This window comes from Camelus bactrianus, chromosome 35 (assembly GCF_048773025.1).
Source record: "Camelus bactrianus isolate YW-2024 breed Bactrian camel chromosome 35, ASM4877302v1, whole genome shotgun sequence".
In the NCBI taxonomy this organism is placed as follows: Eukaryota; Metazoa; Chordata; class Mammalia; order Artiodactyla; family Camelidae; genus Camelus; species Camelus bactrianus.
The window spans coordinates 17,312,186-17,335,009 of record NC_133573.1 but is presented as its reverse complement, the minus strand read 5'-3'; the positions used below and the strand labels follow the sequence as shown (position 1 = coordinate 17,335,009).

At 36.6% G+C, this 22,824-nt stretch overlaps 1 long non-coding RNA gene across 24 annotated transcripts in view; it reads left to right on the top strand.

Moving 5' to 3' along the window:
- LOC105067753 (ADP-ribosylation factor-like protein 5B) overlaps positions 1-22,824 on the top strand; it is a 69,722-nt gene that overhangs the window by 6,000 nt on the left and 40,898 nt on the right. For 11 of the 24 annotated variants that reach the window (XR_012504240.1, XR_012504237.1, XR_012504244.1 and 8 more), the window contains exon 2: positions 2,793-2,940. This is a non-coding gene — a long non-coding RNA (ADP-ribosylation factor-like protein 5B). Of the gene's footprint in view, positions 1-2,792; positions 2,941-3,873; positions 3,913-5,465; positions 5,550-14,325; positions 17,877-22,824 lie in introns of those variants that run through there. The other 13 variants (XR_012504230.1, XR_012504222.1, XR_012504228.1 and 10 more) reach the window with 3 other exon arrangements.

Genomic DNA, 22,824 nt, shown 5'->3' with positions numbered 1-22,824 from the left:
CAACTTCACAGGCCTCTAATTTCTATATCTATAAAATCTGCCAAGTGGGCCAGGTCAGTAGTTCTGTGCATTTTTGGAGACCTGGGTTCCTCAGATTTGCCGTATAGGTGGTGCCTTTGTTGATGAAGAGGTGGAGGTGGGAGGGAAGGAGTAGAGCTCAAGTTCTGTGGTCTGTTCCAAGCCATGATATTTTATGATTCTGTAATTATAATATAGGGCAGAATTACTTGTTTTTTTGGTTTTTAAAATAGCTTTTCTCTTTCTTCCTTTCTTTCCTTCTCTTTCTTTCTCTCTCCCTTTCTTTTTCTCTCTCCCTCTCCCTCTCAAGAGGCTGACTTGCTTGGCACCTCCTCATTGCTGTCTAGGGCTTCAGGTCTCAGACTGTAGCATTATCTCTGACATTTTACTGCCTACCCCCTTGCAATAATGCAAACTGATTTTCTGTATGTGCGACATTCCAGTTTGGAGTCACTGGATTTGGCAGAGGGCATTTCTGTTTATTTAGTTAGCATCATTCACATACTCTGTGTTACGTACGGCTTGTTCTCATCACATGACAGTCTTAGCGCAGACATCATGTATCTAGAAGATAGCAATCCCTATTGCATGATATTTCAGGGAATTTCTTATATCTTAAAAGTTGGTCATTTCATTGCACATTTTAACGATATCCGATTTTCACGTGATTAAATAAATGTAAACATATTATTTCACAGTAACACTGTGAAGTATTTAACTGCCAGTTAACTGCCAGCATTTAGTGCTTCTCTAATACTTTTCACATGTTAGTCTATATACATTGTTTGGTATTCTGTACTAAAATTTCAAAATGAGTTTAGTTAAAAAAAAGGGGCCAGTAAGGGGATAAACATTTTTTCTTTAATTTTTTTTCTTTCACTTAATTTTTTAAAATTCCTTTTTCATCATTTTTCTGTCTTTTTGGTGGGAGGGGGAGGTAATTAGGTTTGTTTATTTTTAGAAGAGGTACTGGGGATTGAACCCAGGACCTCCTACATGCTAAGCATGTGCTCTACCACTGAGCTATACCCCCACCCCACTTCATCATTTTTCTTGATAGCTGTTTTACCCGTATTTGTCTACAAGCAAGTGTGCTTACTGATTTTCTTTTGAAGCCTCATCCTGTATAGCCTTTATTCCTTGCTTACAAAAATATATGAGCCAGCTTTTAAGGAAATCCAGGAGAATAAACACCACAGCCAAACCTGTAGAGAAACTTGTGTGCAAACACTTGGTCAAAATTAAACAAAAGCTCTGTGATTGGACCTTTTCCTTCATTTAATATAAACAAACATGCTTTGTGTCTGGCTCTGGAGATGCATCCATGAGTAACACTGGAAATACTCTTCTCAGACCTTTGCTGGGAGGAGAGGTGCAGCTTGGTCTCCGGGAAGAGATTTCTAGTGAAATAAGATGTCCAAAGTGACCACGTGAGAACTTGTCTGTGAATTATGGCCCCTTTTTTGACTGATGCGTATTGACACTTTAGGGTAGGAATATCAGCTAATACTTGATGAGGTGTATAGTCAGAATTTTGACATTCTTCAGAGGTTAACAAGAGCAGCAGGGTTCTGCTGTGAAATGTGTCAGCACATTCACCACAAATCAGCTGGTTGTGTGAAGGTTTATGTGACTTCCTTACATACCCTGTTGAGGTTCACTGATAGCTTTTTAAGCATTCTGCCCTGGGGAGGAGGAATCTTCAAAATATTCTGTATAGATAGATTCAAATCTAGAAAAGAAGATATCTGGACTGTTCTAAGGAGGTTTCAGAACTTCTCCCACTTAACAGACTTAATTAGACAGGCATTAAAAGTCCTTAAGAAAGAAGTGGCTTGTTTTTAGTGCACAGCAGCAGAACGGAGGAGGGAACTGAAGAGATTTTTTTGTTTTTATTTTCTTTTGTAATTGCTTATTTATCCATAAATTAATGGAAGGAATGAAAACTGAAATTACGTGCCTGTTATTGACAGGGAAAACTTTTTAAACATTCATTCATTGGCCGTGATGTATTTTAATATGACTTAACCTTTAGACATCACATCACATTCCAGAAACCTGCCATCACTGTTGAAGTAATTTTGCACATAGCTTCAAAATATATATGTACATATATATAAAACCCAAGAGAGAGTTATAAGCTTTTTCCACCACAGTACTGATGTGTTATAGGTAAATATGTATTTGTTGAATTAATTAGTGTAGCTTCACTGGTGATTCTGATAATACATGTGATAGGAGCATCAGCATTCCAATACGTACATTTTCATTTGCCCAAGGTCTTTTTAAGACTGCAGTTTCGGTTAATAGGCATGCACTAATTTCTATGCCTCAGCCGGGTTTGTTTTCTCACATAAATAGTCTTCAAAATTATAGACAGCCTACTGTGCAATGGTGACTACTTTGCAAGTCGATGACAGTCACCTGGAAACCTTCTCTTTCAGGATGCAGCATTGGTTCTGCTCTAGCTGGTAACAGGGCATGGGGGCTACTGGAAATTTGGCCACAGAAATGCAACTTCACTACACAGTTGCCTCCTATCCAGATCAAGCCTGTAGTTTACTCCATTGAAAGAATGAAAAAAACAGCCTTCCTTCGGGATTTGTTCTCTGTCTAGGTGTTTGCACAAATGTTCTCCAGGGTTCCATTTCTGTTGCTAGTGATTACCATCACTGATGCAAGTAAGGAAGGTTGATTCATATAAAAGTACAGGGAAAATGTGCTTCAGGTTCTTGGGATTGACAAGAGCTTTTATGGTGTCTGTCTTTTAACAGCTTAATGAATGAAGTGGTTCATACATCTCCAACCATAGGAAGCAATGTTGAAGAAATAATCGTGAAGAACACTCATTTTCTCATGTGGGATATTGGTGGTCAGGAGTCCCTGCGCTCATCATGGAACATGTATTACACAAACACCGAGGTACGCTACAGTTACTTCTGAATTTGAATGAAAACAACCAAGGGGTAAACCCAGAGAACAGACTGGACATAAGGCATAGTGACATCTGCCTTTCAATAAGATTCTCTTTTGTGAGGAATGTGAGGTCCTCAAGTAGAAGAGAAGGGCAGGCGGGAGGAGTAACGGGGGCTGTCATCAGTGGAGTGCTTCCTGTAGTCAGGCTCGCTCTCAGCTGCCCCTCAGGGTGATACTGTTAGAGCTCCATTGTTGGAGAAATCGGACAGTAGAATAAACTATGTAACCTTTCCCAGCTTTATAAGAGGCCCTGGTTAGGGGAAGAATAAAACATTATAAGTATAATTTAATACAGGATTTTCAAGTAATATGAAACTGAGCATTCACAATTTTGGGAGTATTATGTTTTAATTGAAAAGCAAATGGATATGCAGGCCAGCCCCTCCCCAGTGTTCTCTTGTCATTTATTTCATTTTCCTAGTTCACAGTCAACCTGGACAACAAATCTGGAATATCTTCTACTTTTGTTTTTATTTCTTAGAGTCAGGTTTTTTTGTTTCTTTGTTTGTTTTAAACTCTACAGTGTGATTGAGAGAGGTTTGTCCTTGGGAATAGTAATGCACATTTGGGTCTATAATTTTTCTTTGCAAGGAGGTACACAAAATTAATTATTTTTTCTAAATGGAAGCCTCTTAAAACTTGAGTGTTTTTTGAGGGATGGGAGTGCAGAGGAGGTGGAGTACTGATGCAAGGAATTTTGAATGAATAAATTGCCTTTATAAAAAGAACTATGTATTCCTGTAGGTTTATATTATAATAGCAAATGTGTGTGTGCATATATAGTCCAGCACAGTGTACGAGTGGTCATACCAAGATGGCGTGTCATAGATGTTCAGCAGATGTGGGAGCACTTAATTTTTTTTTTTTTTTTATTTGCAGGGGGAAGATAAGTTGGGAAGCTAATATTTATGGTTATAGGTTAGTTTAATATATCTTTCTGCAGTAAAATAATGTTCCAAAATTAAAATTTGTTAGAGAGAAGGAAAGAACAACATTGCAGCATAGCTGTTGGAATGTTTTCAAAGCTGGCAGTTAGCTCCAAGTGTGAAAAGGACATTTATCTTTGGTGAATAGATAGAAGTTGGTTCTGGCTGATCCACGTATATTTATAGCATTACTAAGTGGTAGTTTTTGAAATTGCTGGAACTTTAGAAGACTTTGTGTGGATCCAGAAAGAGGTACATTATTACTGATGCCATTTGCATGAAATGTTCTTTAAATAAAACATTTCTACAAAAGTATCGAAATTACTACAAAGAACATTTGGCCTCTGATGTAAGCCCACCAGCATAGCACAAGGCGCTGGCAGTTAGACTCTTGTAGGGCTCTCATCTGTGTGGTGTTTCTCCCATCACCTTGTTCACCATTGTCTTGCTTCTTAAATTCTTTACATGGAGGGACCATTCAAAAGCTGAAATGTCTCCATTTTAATACAGCGAGTCAAAGTTGTTGATTAATTCCTGACGCTTTCCTCTCATTAATTTATAGTTACCTCCCCATAAGAAAGTTTGCCGTGTTTCTTACATTTATCCTTTCTATTTTCTTTTCTTTTATCATTCTCAGCCCTTTCTCAGTTTATAGTCAGGTTCCTATAGTTGTCTCTTTCCCTAATTTTAAAGCCGTCTGAATAATCTGATTCTACCCTTCCTGTCTCGATTTGTTTTATATCACTTATCTTCTATAACTCTTCAAACCACTTCATCTCACTTCTTAGCTTTTTCTTCTGCATAAGATGTTCCATTTAGGGGCCCTTTCTCACTTTATCTTCTTATTTTTCTCATCAAAGATACATTATTTTTAGTGTATTACCTTCACCTTTTTTCACGCACACCATTACGAATAGCTTTCTTCTATTCTCCTTGCACTCTTTAATTTCACCTGCATCTTTAGTATGTTATTAACACCCAAGTATATTTCTACTTAGCACATTTTTCTTGCCCTTTTATTGTTGATATTGTCATGTAAAAATGTCTTATTTGTTAGGGTTTTTTTAATGTATTTCTTTTTTTTTCTTTGAAACTAGCCTCTTTCTAAGGGGCAGGAGACTGTCTTAAACATAATTATCGATTGCTTGAATGAGTGCAGAGTACTTTTAAGTTTTAGTGAAAGTTACTTAAATTACTGTGACTTTCTTTTTAAAAACTACTTTTTATTACCTGCATTTTAAAATAAATCTTAGTACATATTAGGGTATATTATACATTCAAGGATCACCACTTGAAAATAAACTTGAGCATGGTTTTTATTTGTTGAATTATGAGTTATTTTTCTTATAAACATTTGGATTTTGCTGCTTGATGTGATTCAGTATAATGTAAACTCCTGATGATGAAAATGCAGTAGTCCATTTTATAGTGATGATGATGCCATCACAGAAAGTACTTCTAGCACTTAGAGTAGTTTTGCAGAGCACCTCACATCCCCTTCAATTTTCTTCTTCTTTTTTTTTTTTTTTTTTTTTTCACTTCTAGTTCATCATTCTTTTGGTCGATAGCATTGACAGAGAACGACTAGCTATTACAAAAGAAGAATTATACAGAATGTTGGCTCATGAGGTAAATTTTGAAAGCAAACATAAAATAAATGGAGTAAGGTATCCATATACAGGTTTTGCTTTTTTACAATGATTAATGTCCTCTGCTGTCAGTTATTTTATTGTTAACAATGTTTCATATATTAAATTGATGAAAGCTTTGAAGTCAAAATTTTTAGTGCTTTATTAAACTTAATAAAGCCTACCATATTAATTTGGAGATTAATACCATTATTGAAAATATTTTTCAAACTACTTAGCCATACCTTAAAAAGTCTGATAAATTGAGGCAAGAAAGAAGAAAATTTAAGTGTTTTTTCCCCTAGAGTTTATTAAAGCTGAAAATTCTTTAGTGAATAATTTGGGATCATTTTTTGAAATAGTTCTTATATACAAAGGACTTAGATAATAAAATACATTCATGTACCCACCAGTCAACATAAGATACTAAATCTTAGACCTCTCCAATCTGATTTCCTTCCCTTGTCTTCAGAGAATTCTAATAGAATTCTCCCATCCTAAAGGTAGTGATCATTACTCCTGTGTATATTTTTTTACTGTTAATTACTTTTTTTATATACCTATCAGTTCTATAGAATATAATATTCCATGTTGATAAAACAACTTTATATGGTGGTATTCTATGTGTGTTTGTGTGTGTGTAGTCTTTCTGTAACTTGGTTTAGGGTTTTTTTTGCACAACACTGTGATTTATCTGTTAGTACATACAGCTTTAGTTCATTCCTTTTAACAGCTACATAGTATTCCACTGTATGAATATACCACATTTGATCTATTCTTCTATTAATGAACATTTAAGTTATTTCTAATATTTTGGTAGTATAAACAGTGCTGCAGTGAGCATTAGTCAGTGAGCTTAGGTTATACAAAGACTAGTAAGTATTGCCCAACCCCTCCTCCAGTACTCTCCTTTAAATTTTGGAGAAATAACCAACCCTTAGTTTCATCTCTTCCATTGCCTTTTTAGTGTCTATTTTGTGTATTTCTGCTCCGATCTCATTATTTCCTTCCTTTACTAACTTTAGGCTTAATTTGTTCTTTTTCTAGTTCCTTGAACTATAACCTTAGATTGTTTAAGATTTTTATAGTTTCTTAATGTAAGAATTTATCACTATTCACTTCCCTGTTAGAACTTCATTTGTTGTGTCCCATAAGCGTGGGCATGTTATACTTCCATTTTCACTTATCTCTTGATGCTTCAAAATGTCTCTTTCAGTTTCTTCATTGACCCATTAGTTGTTCAGGAGCATGTTATTTAACCTCCACATATTTGTAAATTTTCCTGTTTTCTTCTAGCAATTGATTTCTTCTGGAAATTGATTTCTAGTTTCATACGATTCTGGCTTGGTTGATATGATTTCAGTCTTCTTAAATTTATTAAGACTTGTTTTGTGGTCTAACATGTGATCTATCCTGCATTATGTTCCATGTGTGCTTGAGGAGAATGCGTTCTGGATGGATGTTCTATAAATGTCTTCTAAGTCCATCTGGTCTAACATGTAGTTTCAGTCCAATGTTTCCTTATTGATTACTTTTGTCTGGATGATCTAATCATTGTTGAAAATGGGGTATTGAAGCCCCCAACTATTATTGTATTTCTGTTTCTCCCTTCATGTTTGTTAATATTTGCTTTATATATTTGGGCTTTCCTATGTTGGTTACATAAATGTTTACAAACATTATATTCCTTTGTTGATCTGACCCCTTAGTCATTATGTAATGACCCTCTTTGTCTCTTATTACTCTCTTTGTCTGTAAGTCTATATTGTCTACTCTAAGAATAGTTACCCCTGCTTTCTTTTGGTTCCCATTGCATGGAATACCTTTTTCCATCCCTTCTATCACTTCAATTTCAGTCTGTGTGTGTCCTTAAAGCTAAAGTGAGTCTCTTGTAGGCTCATGCAGTTGTGTTTTTTTGTTTGTTTGTTTGTTTGTTTATTGATTCAGTCACTCTGTGTCTTTAGATTGGAGAAGTTAGTCCATTTACTTTAAAAAGTAATTATTGATAGGCATGAATTTACTATTGCCATTTTGTAATTGTTTTCTGACTTTTTAAAGTTCTTCTTCTTCTTCTTCTTCTTCCTCTTCCTCTTCCTCTTCCTCTTCCTCTTCCCCTTCCCCTTCCCCTTCCCCTTCCCCTTCCCCTCCTCCTCCTCCTCCTCCTCCTCCTCCTCCTCCTCCTCCTCCTCCTCCTCCTCCTCCTCCTTCTCCTTCTTCTTCTTCTTCTTCTTCTTCTTCTTCTTCTTCTTCTTCTTCTTCTTCTTCTTCTTCTTCTTCTTCCTTCTTTCTTCTTTCTTCTTCTTCTTCTTCTTACTGTATTCCTTTGTGATTTAATGACTTCCTGCAGTGGTTTGCTTAGATTCCTTTCTTTTTGTCTTTTGTGTATCTAATACAGGTTTTTGCTTTGTGTTACCATGAAGAAGCTTATATAAAAATGGCTTTTATAAGTCTATTTTAAGCTGATAATAACTTAATTTAGAATGCATACTAAAGTCCTACATTTTAAAATGCTCCTTCTTGTTATTTTGATGTCACAATTTACATCTTTATCTTGTTTATCCCTTAGCAAGTTTTGCAGTTAGTTATTCTTAATACTTTTGTCTTTCAACCTTCATGCTAGATTTTTATGTGATTTATTCATCATGATGACAAGTAATAAAGGATTCTTTACCACTGCAATTTATACCTTCATATATTTTCCTGCTACTAATTATTAGCCTTTTGTTTTAGCTTAAAGAAGTCTCTAACTTTTTTTGGCATGGCCAGTTTAGTGGTCATGAACTTCTTCAGTTTTCCTTGTCTGGAAAACTTTTTCTCTCTCCTTAAATTCTGAAGAACAACCTGCCTGGGTAGAGTGTTCTGGCTGATAGTGTTGTTTTTTGTTTGTTTGTTTGTTTGTTTGTTTGTTTGTTTCTCTGTTTGTTTTTTCCTTTCAACACTTGGAATATTTTCTTCAGCCTGCAAAGTTTCTTCTGAAAAGAAAGAAGTGTCTTCTGAAAACTTTGCTGATGGTTTTATGGGGGTTCTCTTGTATATAACGTGTTGTTTTTCTTTCACTGCTTTAAAGATTCTTCCCTTGTCTTTAACTTTTGACATTTTAATTATACTGTGTCTCGGTGTGTGTCTTGTTGAATTCTTCCTTTTTTGAATGTATTGGGCTTCTTGGATCTGTGTGTTTGTTTCTTTCCCCAAGTCAGGGAAATTTTCAGCTATTATTTTTTCAAATACACTTTCTGCCTTCCCTTATATTTCTGTGACTCCCATACTGTGAATATTGGTTCCCTTGATGTTGTTTAATAAATCCTTTAATCTATCTTAATTAATCACACTTTTCATTCTTTTTTCTTTTTTCTCCCTCAGTTGCATGAATTCCAGTGCCCTGTCTTTGGGTTTGCTGATCTGTTTCTTCTGGTTCATCTATACTGCTGTTAAACACCTCAATTAAAAAGTTCAGTTCAGTTATTACATTCTTCAGCATCATGTTTTCTGTTTGGTACTTTCTTATATTTTCTATCCTTTGTTGAAATTTTCACTCTGTTCATGAATTATTCTCTTGAGCTCAGTGAGCATCTTTGTGACAATTAATTTTGGATTCTTCATCAGATAAGTCACTTATTTCCATTTCTTAAGGTCTGTTTCTTGAGTTCTGTCTTTTACTTTTGTTTGAAACACATGACTCTTATTTCTTCATCTTCCTTGACTCTGTGTGTTTTCTTTGCATTAGATAAATCAGTCACCACTCCCAGTCTTCTGAGAGTGGTCTCCTGTAGGAGATAAGCCTATCACTCAGACCTGCCCTAGGTCTGCGTTTTTCCCCTAACTTTTGTGACTGCCCACGTGCCTTCTTTATTCTTAATGGCTCCCCGTAGTTGAAGGTGTGCCAAGACTTTTCGGTGTCGAGAAGTGGGAAGATCTTAGTCAGAATCCAGATGCAGGCTGATTGGAAGCTGATCCCTGTTTAGCAGCTTTTAAAATATGCAACCAGGGAGTGAGAGGGGGCTACACAATGTGGGGCCTTTTAGGTCATGTAAGGATGTTGGTTTGCTCTGAGTAAGATGGGAAGTCTTTGGGGGAGTTTGAGTGGAGACAGGGCTTTGGGATCTGGCTTCAGTAGGATCTGTCAGCTTCTGTATTAAGAATAGACCCTAAGGGGTCAAGGTGGGGGACACAGAGGTCTAATTAGGGAGCCGTTGCAATAATCTAGGAAGGAGGTCATGTATATGGGGAGAAGTGATTAGCTTCTGGATGTACTTTGAAGGTACAGCCAAAAGTTACGCTCATGGACTAGGTGAGGGATGTGAGGGAATGAGAGGAATGAAGACAACAAGGTCGTTTTTGATCTAGGCAACGGGAAGAATAGAGCCCAGCTAACAGAAAGCAATGACCATGCTATCTCACTGAAAGCTCTGGCTGTTGTTTGGGTCTCTTTCCTTTTACTTCAGGCCATAACACTCTACTGATACCTTTTTTTTTTTAATTAGTAAACTAAAAAGAGCAGTTTGAGGTTAATAGTTAATAGGAAAATTGAGCATAAAGTACAGAGATTTCCCTTATACTCCTGCCCCCAACCCCAACACAACTTCCCCCATTATCAACACCTCCCACCGGATGGTACATTTGTTACAGTTGAAGAACCTACGTTGACACGTCATCATCTTCCAAAGTCTGTAGCTTACATTAGGGTTCCCTCCTGGTGCTGTACATGCTATGGATCTTGACAAATGTATGAAGATGTGTATCCACCCTTGTAGTATTCTACTGTACAGCTTCACTGCCCTGAAAATCCTCTGTGCTCTTCCTGTTCATCCCTTCCCCACCTCTAATGCCTGGCAACCACTGATCTATTTATCGTCTCCATAGTTTTGCCTTTTCTAGAATGTCATAGAGTGTTAATCGTACAGTATGTAGCTTTTTCAGGTTGACTTTTTACACTTAGCAGTATGTATTTAAGGATCATCCGTGTCTCTTCATGGCTTGTCAGCTCATTTCTTTTTAGTGCTGAATAAAAAAAACATGTTGTCTGAATGTCCCATGGTGTATTTATCTATTCATTTATGGAAGGACATCTTGGTTGCTTCCAAGTTTTGGCAGTTATGAATAAAGATGCTGTAAACATCCATGTGCAGTGTGTGTAGATATACATTTTTGACTTCTCTGGATCAACATCAAGGGGTGCAGTTGCTGGATTGTATGGTAAGAGTATGCTTATTCTTGTAAGAAACCACTGAACTGTCTTCCAAAGTCGCTGCACCATCTTGCATTCCCACCAGAAATGAGTAAGAGTTCCTGTTGCTCTACACCCCCAGCAATATTTGGTGCTGTCAGTATTTTGGATTTTGGCCATGCCATTCTAATAGATGTGTAGTGGCATCTTATTGTTTCAACTGATTCTATTTTCAATGATTGCTAAGAATTCTTTCTTAAAAATAAATTGGCCTTTTGTAAGATCTCAACCTCCTGGATCATTAAGACCTTTGGAACTCTGTCTCTGATTAGACAAACCAACCAACAAGGCCATTGCTAGTAGCCAAAGTCATCTGAGATCCAGAGCCTGTCTTTATGCAGCTTTAGTCCACTCGGCTCTCTCCCTACTCTGGTCATTTGTCTCTGGGAATTGCCCTATAACACCCCCTTCATCCTGCTAGTTTCTAAATAAAAATAAGCCCTTAACATGATTTGATGTTCCCACTCTATTCTTAGTCTATTAGAATGCATGAAAATTTCCACCATCATATTTAAGCTAGTAAGTTGCAAATGTACATCTCTAATCCTAACCTTTGACCTAAATTCCAGCTCTGTATTTCTAGGCATTCTGGAGAATGCCCCCATCTTGACTATCTTGCAATCATCTCTTTTACTGTCTCTCAAATTCTGTGTATGTCTCTCTACTTCCCTCAGTGTCTCTCATGTTGCTGCTCTCTGGAGTCTTCAGGGGCAAGTCTTGCATAATTACTCTCTGTCATTCAGATGCCACTTTGAGGACTTAGCAGGGCTCATCACAGTATAGCCGCTGGCAGGACAGTTCTCAACCTTCTGCTGCTCACACCCTAATCTAGACCAATACCTCTTACCTGGAGTTGTGCAACAGCATCCTAACTGGCATCTCACCTCCACTTTTCCTCCTTCATGGTGCATCCTCCATAGAGTAGCCAGAGCAGTCTCTCTTCTGCTATAGCCTTATTTGGGTATAACTGACATTTAAGGTTGTGTAAGTACATGTGTACAGCATGTTGATTTGGTACACTAATACTGCAGCATGAGTGATTTTTTTTCTTTTAGCAATTTTTTATTTGAAAAATTTCAATCACATACAGAAGTAGAGTGGAGGGTATGTTGACCCCCATAAACTAATTACCCTGATTCAATAGTTATTAAGGTTTTACTACATTTTTAAAATCATCTTTTTTTTTTTTTTTGCTGAACTGTTTCAAAGCATATCCAAGACATCATCATATCATTTCACTCTTACACTCTTCAGTGTGCATCTTCACAGAAGGGAACATAGCCTTACATTACTGCAATAATACTGTTGCACTTATCAATATTATAATAATTTCTTGGTAATATCTAATACCCAGTCCCTATTCAAACTTTGAAAAATATAGAGATGTAATTCACATAACATAAAATTCACTCTTTTAATGTAAAATTCAGTGGCTTGTAGGATATTCAAAAAGCTTTGCAACCATAACCAGTATCTAATTCTAGCACATTTTTATCACTGTGAAAAGACACTCATACTCATTAACAGTCACTCCCATTTTCTCCTGCCCCAAATCACCTAATTCTTCCCTCTAGATTTTGCCTCTTCTAAGAACTATGTGGTCTTTTGTGACTGGCTTATTTAGCTCAATGTTTTCAGAGTTCATTCACATTGTAGCATGTATGAGTACTTTATTCCTTTTCATGGCTGACTTATAGCCCATGGAATGGCTACATCACATTCTGTTTATCTGTTTAGCAGTTGATGGGCAGCATGAGTGATTTTTAGAATAAGATCCTATCACTTTCTTGCTCAATAGTCTCTGGTGCTTGTCCCATGAATATAAGAATAAAATCCAAACTTCTCACCATGACTTAAAGCCCCTGTCTTGTCTGACCTCTACCTTCCCTCCCCAAACTAATCTCTTACCTTGTCTCTCTCATTCCTAACTTTCAAACATGCAAATTTAGTTCCCAGCTCCGGGCCTTTCCACTTGCTGTCCCCTCTGCCTGGAATGCCTTCTGCAGAGGCTCCGCTTGCTAGCTCATTCTCACCATTGAAGTCTCAGGTTGGCATTGACCTCCCGAGGTAATGTGGTTACCACCTCCCCTGTCAGTCCCCTTCACTCTCTGTCCTATTTCCTAGTTGTATTTTCTTTGTAGCATTTATAAATTATCATTGGAAGTTATCTTCTTTGCTTACGTGTTTGCTGTCTCTCTCCAGTAGAAGGTACGTTTCCTGAGGGCAGATCCCTGTCTTACTCCCTACTGGAACCCAGAGCTTGGAACACGGTGAAAAAATTGAATTTGAAACTCAACACCCCCCTCCGAATAATTCATCATCCTATTACTCGCATCTACCTCCAAATGATTTCCTTTCTCAAGCCCCATTTTTCCAACCCCCTATGTAAATAAACTATTTTGGAGTCCTCTTAATGTCCTCCCTCATATTTAGTACAACCCTCAAAGCAGGTCCTGTTGATCCTCCTTCCCTGTGATTCTTCAGGTTCCTTCTTCCCTTCCCTCGTCATGGCCCACATCATTGATCTACCTTTCCACCTTTAGTCTTTCTGTATTTTTCTAATGTTCTAGAAAGTGATGCCAGATGGATATTTCTAAATACTTGTTTTCAAGTTTTATGACCAAAGAGGGTACATTATTTTGATGGATCGGAGGCAAGTACAAAAATGCCACTCCGTATAACTGATGCTAAGTAGAAGCATCAAGAAGTGAAGGTGAGTAGCTGTTGGAGCAAACTAATCAACTCTGAGGTATTATGTGTTTATTTTGCCATTGAAACAGTGTCCTTGAACTTCATCCAAAAACCACCAATTTAAATTTAAACTAGTAGAACATATGTCCTTGGTAATCTGGTAGTATTTAATTTTGAAATAATAATTACATACACCCATATCAAGCCTTTAAAGAAAAAAAACTTAGCAAGGGAAATCTGGTTTCTATGTCTTGCATTGCCCAAGGGGGCAATTACTTTAAATCTAGTGGCCATTTCCAGCAATTGAGATGGAAATGGTCTTTGACTTGGAGAATGATAACACACGAATGTTTTTAGCTTGCTGCACAAGTGCTTCTGACAATGCAGGGTTTCCTTTTTATAGCTCACCAGATGAACTATGGTTTGGTCTCTTGCTGATCCTTCACTCAACAAGGACCTGCTGTCCATATGTGCATGGTCCCAAGTTTTGATATAAGCAGATTTCCCAAGAAAAATGAACTGGTATTATCATTTATAAATCAATCAGGCTCTTGCAAAGTTGGTTTGTGCGACATGAACTCCTAAATCAGTTCACACTTGATCGCTTGTATACAGGGATAAATTTGAGATGCTGGATATTCAATCTGTATGGTCCAGACACTCTGTGAGATGTTCCTTTGCCTGCCCACAATGACTCATGTTCTCCGATGTTCACACCCTGGTGTAGTTGTGTCCCTCACTGCCTCTGAGAGTGGCCATGTGTCTACTCTTGGCCATCAGAACATCAGCAAATGAAACATGAATGGAGGCTTGCTTGGCACTTACAATTTGAGATGTGTCCTCTTGGAACTTTCCTTTTTAGTATCCAGCTTCTATGCTGTGTCCAAGCAACTATATGGTGAGGTCCACATGGAGAAGAACTGAGAACCTTGGATATAACCCCATCTGAACTTCCAGCCATCAGTTGGCACCAGCTCTCAGCCATGTGAACAAGGCCATTTGGAAATTCTCACCATCCCAGTGTCCCAGCTGCAACACAGAATTTTCCCATCTCAGAAAACCTTTTGCGTTTATATTCTAATTTCAATTGCATATACTCCTTGATCTAAAAATAACAATAACAGACATCATAGCAAACATTTATGCAGCATTTTCTATGCAGCAAGCACACAGATGACTGGTTTACTATTGTGTGATCTCAATGCTGTGGCAGTATAAGTGTCCAAATATGTTATTTTTTCCCCCAATCACTGATTTAAACCATAATTTGTCAGATTTCCCTTTCCCATCCCTATGACAAATTCTTGGCTACAGTAATTCATTCAGCAAATGCTTACTGAGTTCCCACTGAGTTTTGAACACAGATGATACAGTGGTGAACAAAACAAGCAGAAATCCTTGCTCTCATGGAGGTGGAAAATATAAAAAACAAAATAAGTGTATCAGTTAGCTTAGCTATTTAGGTGGTGGTAACAACTTTAAAAAGCAGTGGCTGAGTTTATATTATATGGCCTCTGTAGGTTGGATGCTTCTTTGGAAACCAGACCCTCAGGCTGCAGCCTTTTTTTTTTTTTTTTTTTTTTTTAATTGCAGCATAGTTGATTTACAATGTTAGTTTAGGTGATTTAGTTATACATATACATACATACTCTTTTTTCTTTTCACATTCTTTTCCATTATGTTATTACAAGAAATTGAATATAGTTCCCTGTGCTCTACAGTAGGTCCTTGTTTATCTATTTTATATTTAGTACTGTGTATCTGTTAATCTCCAACTCCTAATTTATCCCTCACTGCCATTTCCCCTTTGGTAATATGGTTTGTTTTCTATGCCTGTGAGTCTTGTGTTTGGTTTGTAAACAGAATTTGTATCATTTTTTTTTAAGATTCCACATATAAGTGATATCATATGATATTTAGCTTTCTCTATCTGACTAACTTCACTCAATATGATAATCTCTAGGTCCATCCATGTTACTGCAAATTGCATTCTTTCATCCTTTTTTATGGCTAATATTTCATATGTATCCCATATATACCACATCTTTTTTATCCAACCATCTATTGATGGACATTTAGCTTGTTTCCATGTCTTGGCTGTTATCAGTACTGCAGCTGTGAACATTGGGGTGCGTGTGTCTTTCCAAATTAGAGTTTTCTCCAGATGTAAGCCCAGGAGTGGGATTGCTGGGTCATATGGTAACTCTATTTTTAGTTTTTTAAGGAACCTCCATACTGTCCTTCATAGTGGCTGCACCAATTTACATTCCCACCAACAGTGTAAGAGGGTTCCTTTTTCTCCACAACCTCTCCAGCAGTTATTATTTGTAGCCTTTTTTATGATGGCCATTCTGAGTGGTGTGATACCTCATTGTAGTTTTGATTTGCATTTCTCTAATAATTTTCAGCTTTTAATGTATCCAAATATCTATATAGTCATATGAGACTGCAAGCATAAGACCTGCTAGTCACCAGCACCAGGTGGTCTGGAGGTGTCCTCTAGGTGGAAGTTGCAAAAACTGGGGCTCCGGACAAGGGGATAAACTCCTATGTGAGAGACATTGGGGATCTGAAACAAGGCAGAGGGAGAGCACAAACATTGTGTACTCTGCTCCATGCCCTGAGAGCCCCTCTGTGCATACCTTGATGTGTGCCAATCAGAAAGTTTGCCTCTGAGGCCAAACCCAAGGTCTCTTTCTCAGAAAGACTCAAGGAGTGTGCAGTCTGCTGTCTGTGCAGTGCCCTGTGGGTGGTTGTCTGCCAAGAATAGGGTCTTCCTTGTTCCATTCTCACAGGATCCAGGATTGCAAGCACCCCTGGCCTCCATAGCCACATGATCAAGGGGCATCCCCCGGGAAGAAGTTGCAAAAACTAGGTCACCAGGCATGTGTCAGAGTTTCCCTCTAGGAGTGGTGTTCTGCATCATGGCAGAAGGAAAGTGGGCTGATGGTGCTGGCAGGAGCAGAGCAGAGGTGGAACATAACATTGCACCCACTGGGAAAAAGAAAAAAATTTAAAGGTCTAGCATGATAGGAAAAAAAAAAAAGATGGTGCCCACTAGCTGGAGGAAGGGAGACGGGGAGTGTAAAACTGGTGGTGCCTGCTGGGAGGGGAGTGAGGGGAAAGACGGCACAGGAAGATGGTGCCTACTGGCCACTGTCCCTGGAGAATATCCCAGCAGACCCCTAAATGTGTGTTAGATTAGATGCCTGGCCCTAAGGCTGATGCTTAAAATTAGCAAATGATTCTATCTTACAAAAAGTCTGGGCATGACTGACCGTGTTTTCACTGGACCCTGGGGGAGAGTGTCCAAGCATGTGAGCTCTGTCAGCGCTATTTCTCATATCACTGTGGACCTGGGGGGTCTTGTGGACAGAAACATACCATAAAAATTTGGCTTGTTGGGGAGCTTGAATGTTTTAAATGTAGTTATATTTCTCTGTCTATTCCCAATAGATTTGTGCACCATCTACTTTAGAAAGTTAGTAGTTTTGGTCAGTCAGGATACTGAGTCATTGGTTAGCAAGTGAGGAAGCTGATAATCAATAATCATGATTGGAATGCCCACCATTTATTTACTTTGAACCAGAAAATTTATACATAATATTTAGTATTCTCACAACTCAGGTGAAGAAAACAAAAAAGAAACCAACCAATTAATCCAAGGATACATAGCTAGTAAGTGGTAGAAAGTGTGCCAAGGGTCTACTCAGCCTTCAGAAACATCCATTATGTTAACTTCTGGCTCCAACATCTTGCACAAAAATACTGTGTATTTCAGTTGTGATTTTGGAATTTTGTCACACAGGAGAAGATGGTACTGACTCTCTAGGAATTTTAAAAATAAGTAGATAAGAAATGTGACAGAAAACAAATGAGGCTATATAAGAATGTAGCAAATAAACAGTTTTCCAGAGCAGTGTAATGTTAACATGGCATATTTCCCCTATTAAATTTTAACAAGAATATATGTGTTTTTGTAGACAAAATGTTTTAATTTAATTCTACAAGAAAGCTGGAGATTGTTTGCATTTGTTTTTTACTCAAAATATTTGTTTAGAATTAGTCAATTGATTTAATATGTAACAGCAGTTTGTGTGAACAAGAAAAAAAAAGTGCAATTGATGGGGAAGAAAGTATTATTGTATAATGTAACCATTGTGTTGATAGAATGAGTTTGTGTTCTTCAGTAAAGATGTTTAGCATTAACTCAGATTCGGAACATAGTGGGAAAAAATGTACTGTCAATTGTATACTCAGACCAAAATACCTTCATAACAGAAGTTTGTTTTTTTTTTCCTCATGTTTTGAAAATTGTTAAGTCACATAACCTGATATGGTACATACTGTATTATATTACAGTGAGTCATGGAATGTATTTTCTTCAATTAAATTAATACTTATTTTTACAAATTCTGGTCTGGTATATATTTGGTGTGTGATGCAGTTGTCTCCCAGATACATAAAGCAATTCTGTGATTTCCAAAGGATCTTATTTAGTATGTAAAGTAATTCTAAGATCTTATGAATGAAGATGAGGATCATTTTCAACTCCATTGGACATGTAACATACATATATTTAAGTAAATCGCCCAAATCCATGCTGGGAGCAGGCATTCAGAGTTGAGACCAGGCCCTTTTGTGCATGACTGTACTGACCTATGTGAAATTACCCCACATTTGAAGTCATGGGTGACACTGACTGTTCTCTGGACTTAGCACCACTGTGGTTCACTGGCATTCAAGGGCAAGGTACCAGAGATGGTCAAGCCAGTCTTGGGTCTCGGCCCCGCCATGTTCTGATTGTGTGATGACAGGCAGTAAATTCACCTCTAAGCTTCAGGAACTGCAGCTAGATCCTGGGGAAACTTATACCATAGGGTTGATGAAAGGCTGCAACTGGTTCAGCGACACTGTAAAAACGGTCCTTGTAATTATAATGCAAAGACATTGAGAAAGTAATACTTGACAGATGGTAAGAGCTAATGCAAACTTTACCCACACTGTGACTGTTTTTTTTTTCTAATTGCCCATCTTTTTTCCTGATCATGATCAAGAACCTTTATTCTGAGGAATTAAGCAAGAGAAAATGTTTTCAATCAGCTTTTATTGAGTATGCCTCACTTTGTGAGGTAGGTATAATTATTCTCATTTTATAGCAGAGTTATCAGGATTCAAAATATTAAGTGGACTATTGCCTAGGCGATTGTTCTTAAATGCTGCTAAGTGAATAAATAGGTGAAGTAAGTGGTAGAGCCGAGATTTAAAATAGAACTTTACAAGCTTACGTCCAGGGTTCTTGCTGCTTTGTTGTCTTCCTGGAAGGGACTTGGGTGAGCCTACAAGATCACTGGTATCCTGTGCTATTTATTCAACAATTAACATTTGATTTTTGAGAGAAGAGGATTATGTTGGCTTTATTTAATGATACCTAAAGGACCTGTGTGCTTTTTGCTTAGTTAGCCTATAATTTACACAGCCCTATTCATAATATTCTTTCTTTTTGAGATATAACTAACATGTAGCATTGGATTAGTTTTAGGTGTACCAAATAATGATTGATGTATGTATGTATTGCAAAGTGATTACCACAATAGGTTTATTGACATTAATCACCACACATAGTTAAAATCTTGTTGTCCTTGTGATAAGAAGTTTTAAGATCTACCCACTCAGCAAGTTTCAAACATGCAATACAGTATTATTATCCCTAAATCACCATCCTGGACGTTATGTACCCAGAACTGATTTATCTATTAATGACAAGTGTGTACCTTTTGACCCCAATTCACCTATTATGCCTACTCCCCACCTCTGGCAATCGCCAGTCTGTTCCCTGTATCTATGAGCTTTTTATTTATAGATTTCATTTTTCAGTGAGGTCATACAGTGAGGTATGTCTCACTTATTGCACTTAGCATAATATCCTCAAAGTTCATCCATGTTTTCACAGATAGCACAATTTCCTCCTTTCTTATGGCTGAATATTCTATATATAATGATATTCTAAATAATATATTCTCCCTATATATAATTCTATGTATACTCTCTCTATATATTCTATATATATAATATAATATATTATGTGTGTGTGTGTGTGTGTGTGTGTGTGTATCACATTTTAAAAAATGCGTTTGTGTGTCGGTGTGACACTTAGTTTGTTTCCATGTCTTGGCTTTTGTAAATAATGCTGCAATAACATGAGAGCATAGATATCTTTTTGAGAGAATGATTAAGTTTCCCTCAAATAAATACTGAGAAGGAGAATTGCTGGATCATAAGGTGGTTCTATTTTTAATATTTTAAGGAAACTGCATACTGTTTTCTATAATGGCTGCACCAATTTACATTCTCACCAATAGTGCACAAGGATTTCCTTTTTGTCCATATTCTTTCCACTATATATTCGAAGTTTTTGTGTAGGTATGTTTTATTTTTTTCTCTTGGGTGTATAGTTAGGAGTGTAATTGCTGGTTCATATGCTCTTTATTTAACTTTTTGAGGAACTGCACAACTTTTTCTAATGTGACTTCACCATTTTACATTCCCATCAATGATGAAAAACTTTAAATTCTTCCACATCTTTGCCTACTCTCGTTACTGTTCAGCTTTCTCATTTAAGACATCCTAGGGTGGATGAAGTGTTATCTCCTGGTTTTAATTTCCCTAATACATCATTATATTGAGTATGTTTTCATGTGTTTATCATCTTTGGAGATATCCCTTCAATCATCTGCCCATTTAAAAATAGTTTTTTATTTATGAGTTATGAGTTCTTTATATATTTTGGATACAAATTCATTATGAGATATAATTTGCAAATATTTTTCCCCTTCTATGGGTTGTCATCTGACTTTCTTGATGGTGTCCTTTGACACACAAAGATTTTTTAAAATTTTATTTTATTTTTAATTTTCTTTTTTTAATGAAATTCAGTCAGTTTACCACTTTGTGTCAATTTCTGGTGTACAGCATAATATTTCAGTCATACATGTACATACATATATTCCTTTTCATGTTTTATCATTATAGGTTACTACAAGACATTGAATATAGTTCCCTGTGTTATACAATAGGACCTTGTTTTTTTATATATATATTATATATATAGTATCTGCAAATCTCAAACTCCCAATTTATCCCTTCCTATCTCCTTTCCCCCCAGTAACCATAAGTTTGTTTTCTGTTTGTGAGTCTGTTTCTCTTTTGTAAATAAGTTCATTTGTCTCATTTTTTTTTTTTTTTTTTGGATTCCACATATGAGTGATATTATATGGTATTTTTCTTTCTCTGTCTGACTTACTTCACTTAGAATGACAATCTCCAGGTCCATCCATGTTGCTGCAAATAGCATTGTTTTATTCTTTTTATGGCAGAGTAGTACCATTATATATATAAACCACAACTTCTTTATCCAGTCATCTGTCGATGGACATTTAGGTTGTTTCCATGTCTTGCCTATTGTAAATACTGCTGCTATGAACATTGGGGTGCACATATCTTTTTGAGTTAGAGCTGTCTCCACATATATGCCCAGGAGTGGGATTGCTGGATCATAATGTAACTCTGTTTTTAGTTTTTTGAGGAATCTCCATACTGTTTTCCATAATGGCTACACCAAACTAACTTTCCACCAACAGTGTAGGAGGGTTCCCTTTTCTCTACACCGTGTCCAACATTTATGGTTTGTGGACTTTTTAATGATGGCTATTCCAACTGGTGTGAGGTGATACCTCATTGTAGTTTTGATTTGTATTTCTCTGATAATTAGCAATATTGAGCAGTTTTTCATGTGCCTATTGGCCATTTATTTGTATATCTACATTGGAGAAATGCTAGTTTAGGTCTTCTGCCCATTGTTGGATTGGGTTGTTTGGGGTTTTGTTGTTGTTGTTGTTGTTGTTATTAAATTGTATGACCTATTTGTATATTTTGTAAGTTAAGCCCTTGTCAATTGCATCATTTGCAAATATTTTCTCCCATTCCATAGGTTTTTTTGTTTTGTTTATATTTACCTTTGTTGTGAGAAAGCTTATAAATTTAATTAGGTCCCATTTGTTTATTTTTGCTTTTATTTCTATTGATACTTTTAAATCAAGAGCGTGGGATATCTTTCCATTTCTTTAATTTCCTTAATAAGTGTTTTGTATTTCTCCAGAGGTAAGTCTTTCACCTCCTTGGCCAGATTTATTTCTAAATATTTTATTGTATTAAATGTGATTTTATAAGGGATTATTTCTTTACTAAGTTTTCCTATTAATTCATTGTTAGTGTAAAAAATGCAACTAGTATTGTATATTAATCTTGTATCCTACTATCTTGCTGAATTATTTTATCAGCTCCGGTTTTTGAATGGAGATTTTAGGGTTTTCTCTATATAGTATGATGTCATCCACATATAATGACAGTTTTACCTTTTCTTTTCCAATTTTGATCCCTTTTATTTCTTTTTCTTGCCTGATAGCTGTGGCTAGGACATCCAAAACTATGTTGAATAGAAGTGGTGAGACTGGGCATATTTTTCTTGTTCCAGATTTTAGAAGGAAAACTTTGAGTTGTTCACCATTATTATGTTGGCTGTGGGCTTGTCATAAATAGCTTTTCTTCTGTTGATATATGTTCCCTCTATATGCATTTTTGTTAGAGGTTTGTTTTTTTTTTTTCCATTATAAACTGGTGTTGAATTTTATGAAATGTTTCTTCTTATTTACTCCAGCTGAAAATTTATGATGTGTGTGCTAAACAGGATCATATAATTGCATTACCCAGGAATTAGAACAACACATTTAAGAATACTGGAATTTTCACACATGGTGTTAAATTAAGTAGAATTCTCACAATGCCACAACCGTAACCTTTGCAGCCAAACAGGAATGAATTCAAATCCTGGGTACAGGTATCAGCTGTTGGACATTTGGTATGGTAGTTAACCTCCCTCTGCCCCAGTTTCCACCACTGTAAAAAGCAAATGATAATATGTACCTTGCAGAGTAATTTGAGGGTTAAATGTGGTAAGATATTATAAAATATATGCTACAATTTACGTGCTCAATAATGTTGATTTTGCATATACACATGACATGCTGTGATAAAGATTTCTAGCTCTAGTAATCTGAATGGGCTTATACTATTGATAGTCTAAATTGTTATTTAGATTAAAAAAAGTGTCTAAACTGCCAAACAAAACAAACCTGTAAGGCAGTAACTTTAAAACGCACATGCTTCAAAATTCTTTAAATGATATCCTTTCCATTTTAATTGACATCATAAATCACTTAAATGGAATGAGGTTGGGAAATGGGAAAGGGTTAGGACAGTACTTAGGGAATGGATGGGAATAGAAATACTGTGTCAAGATAAA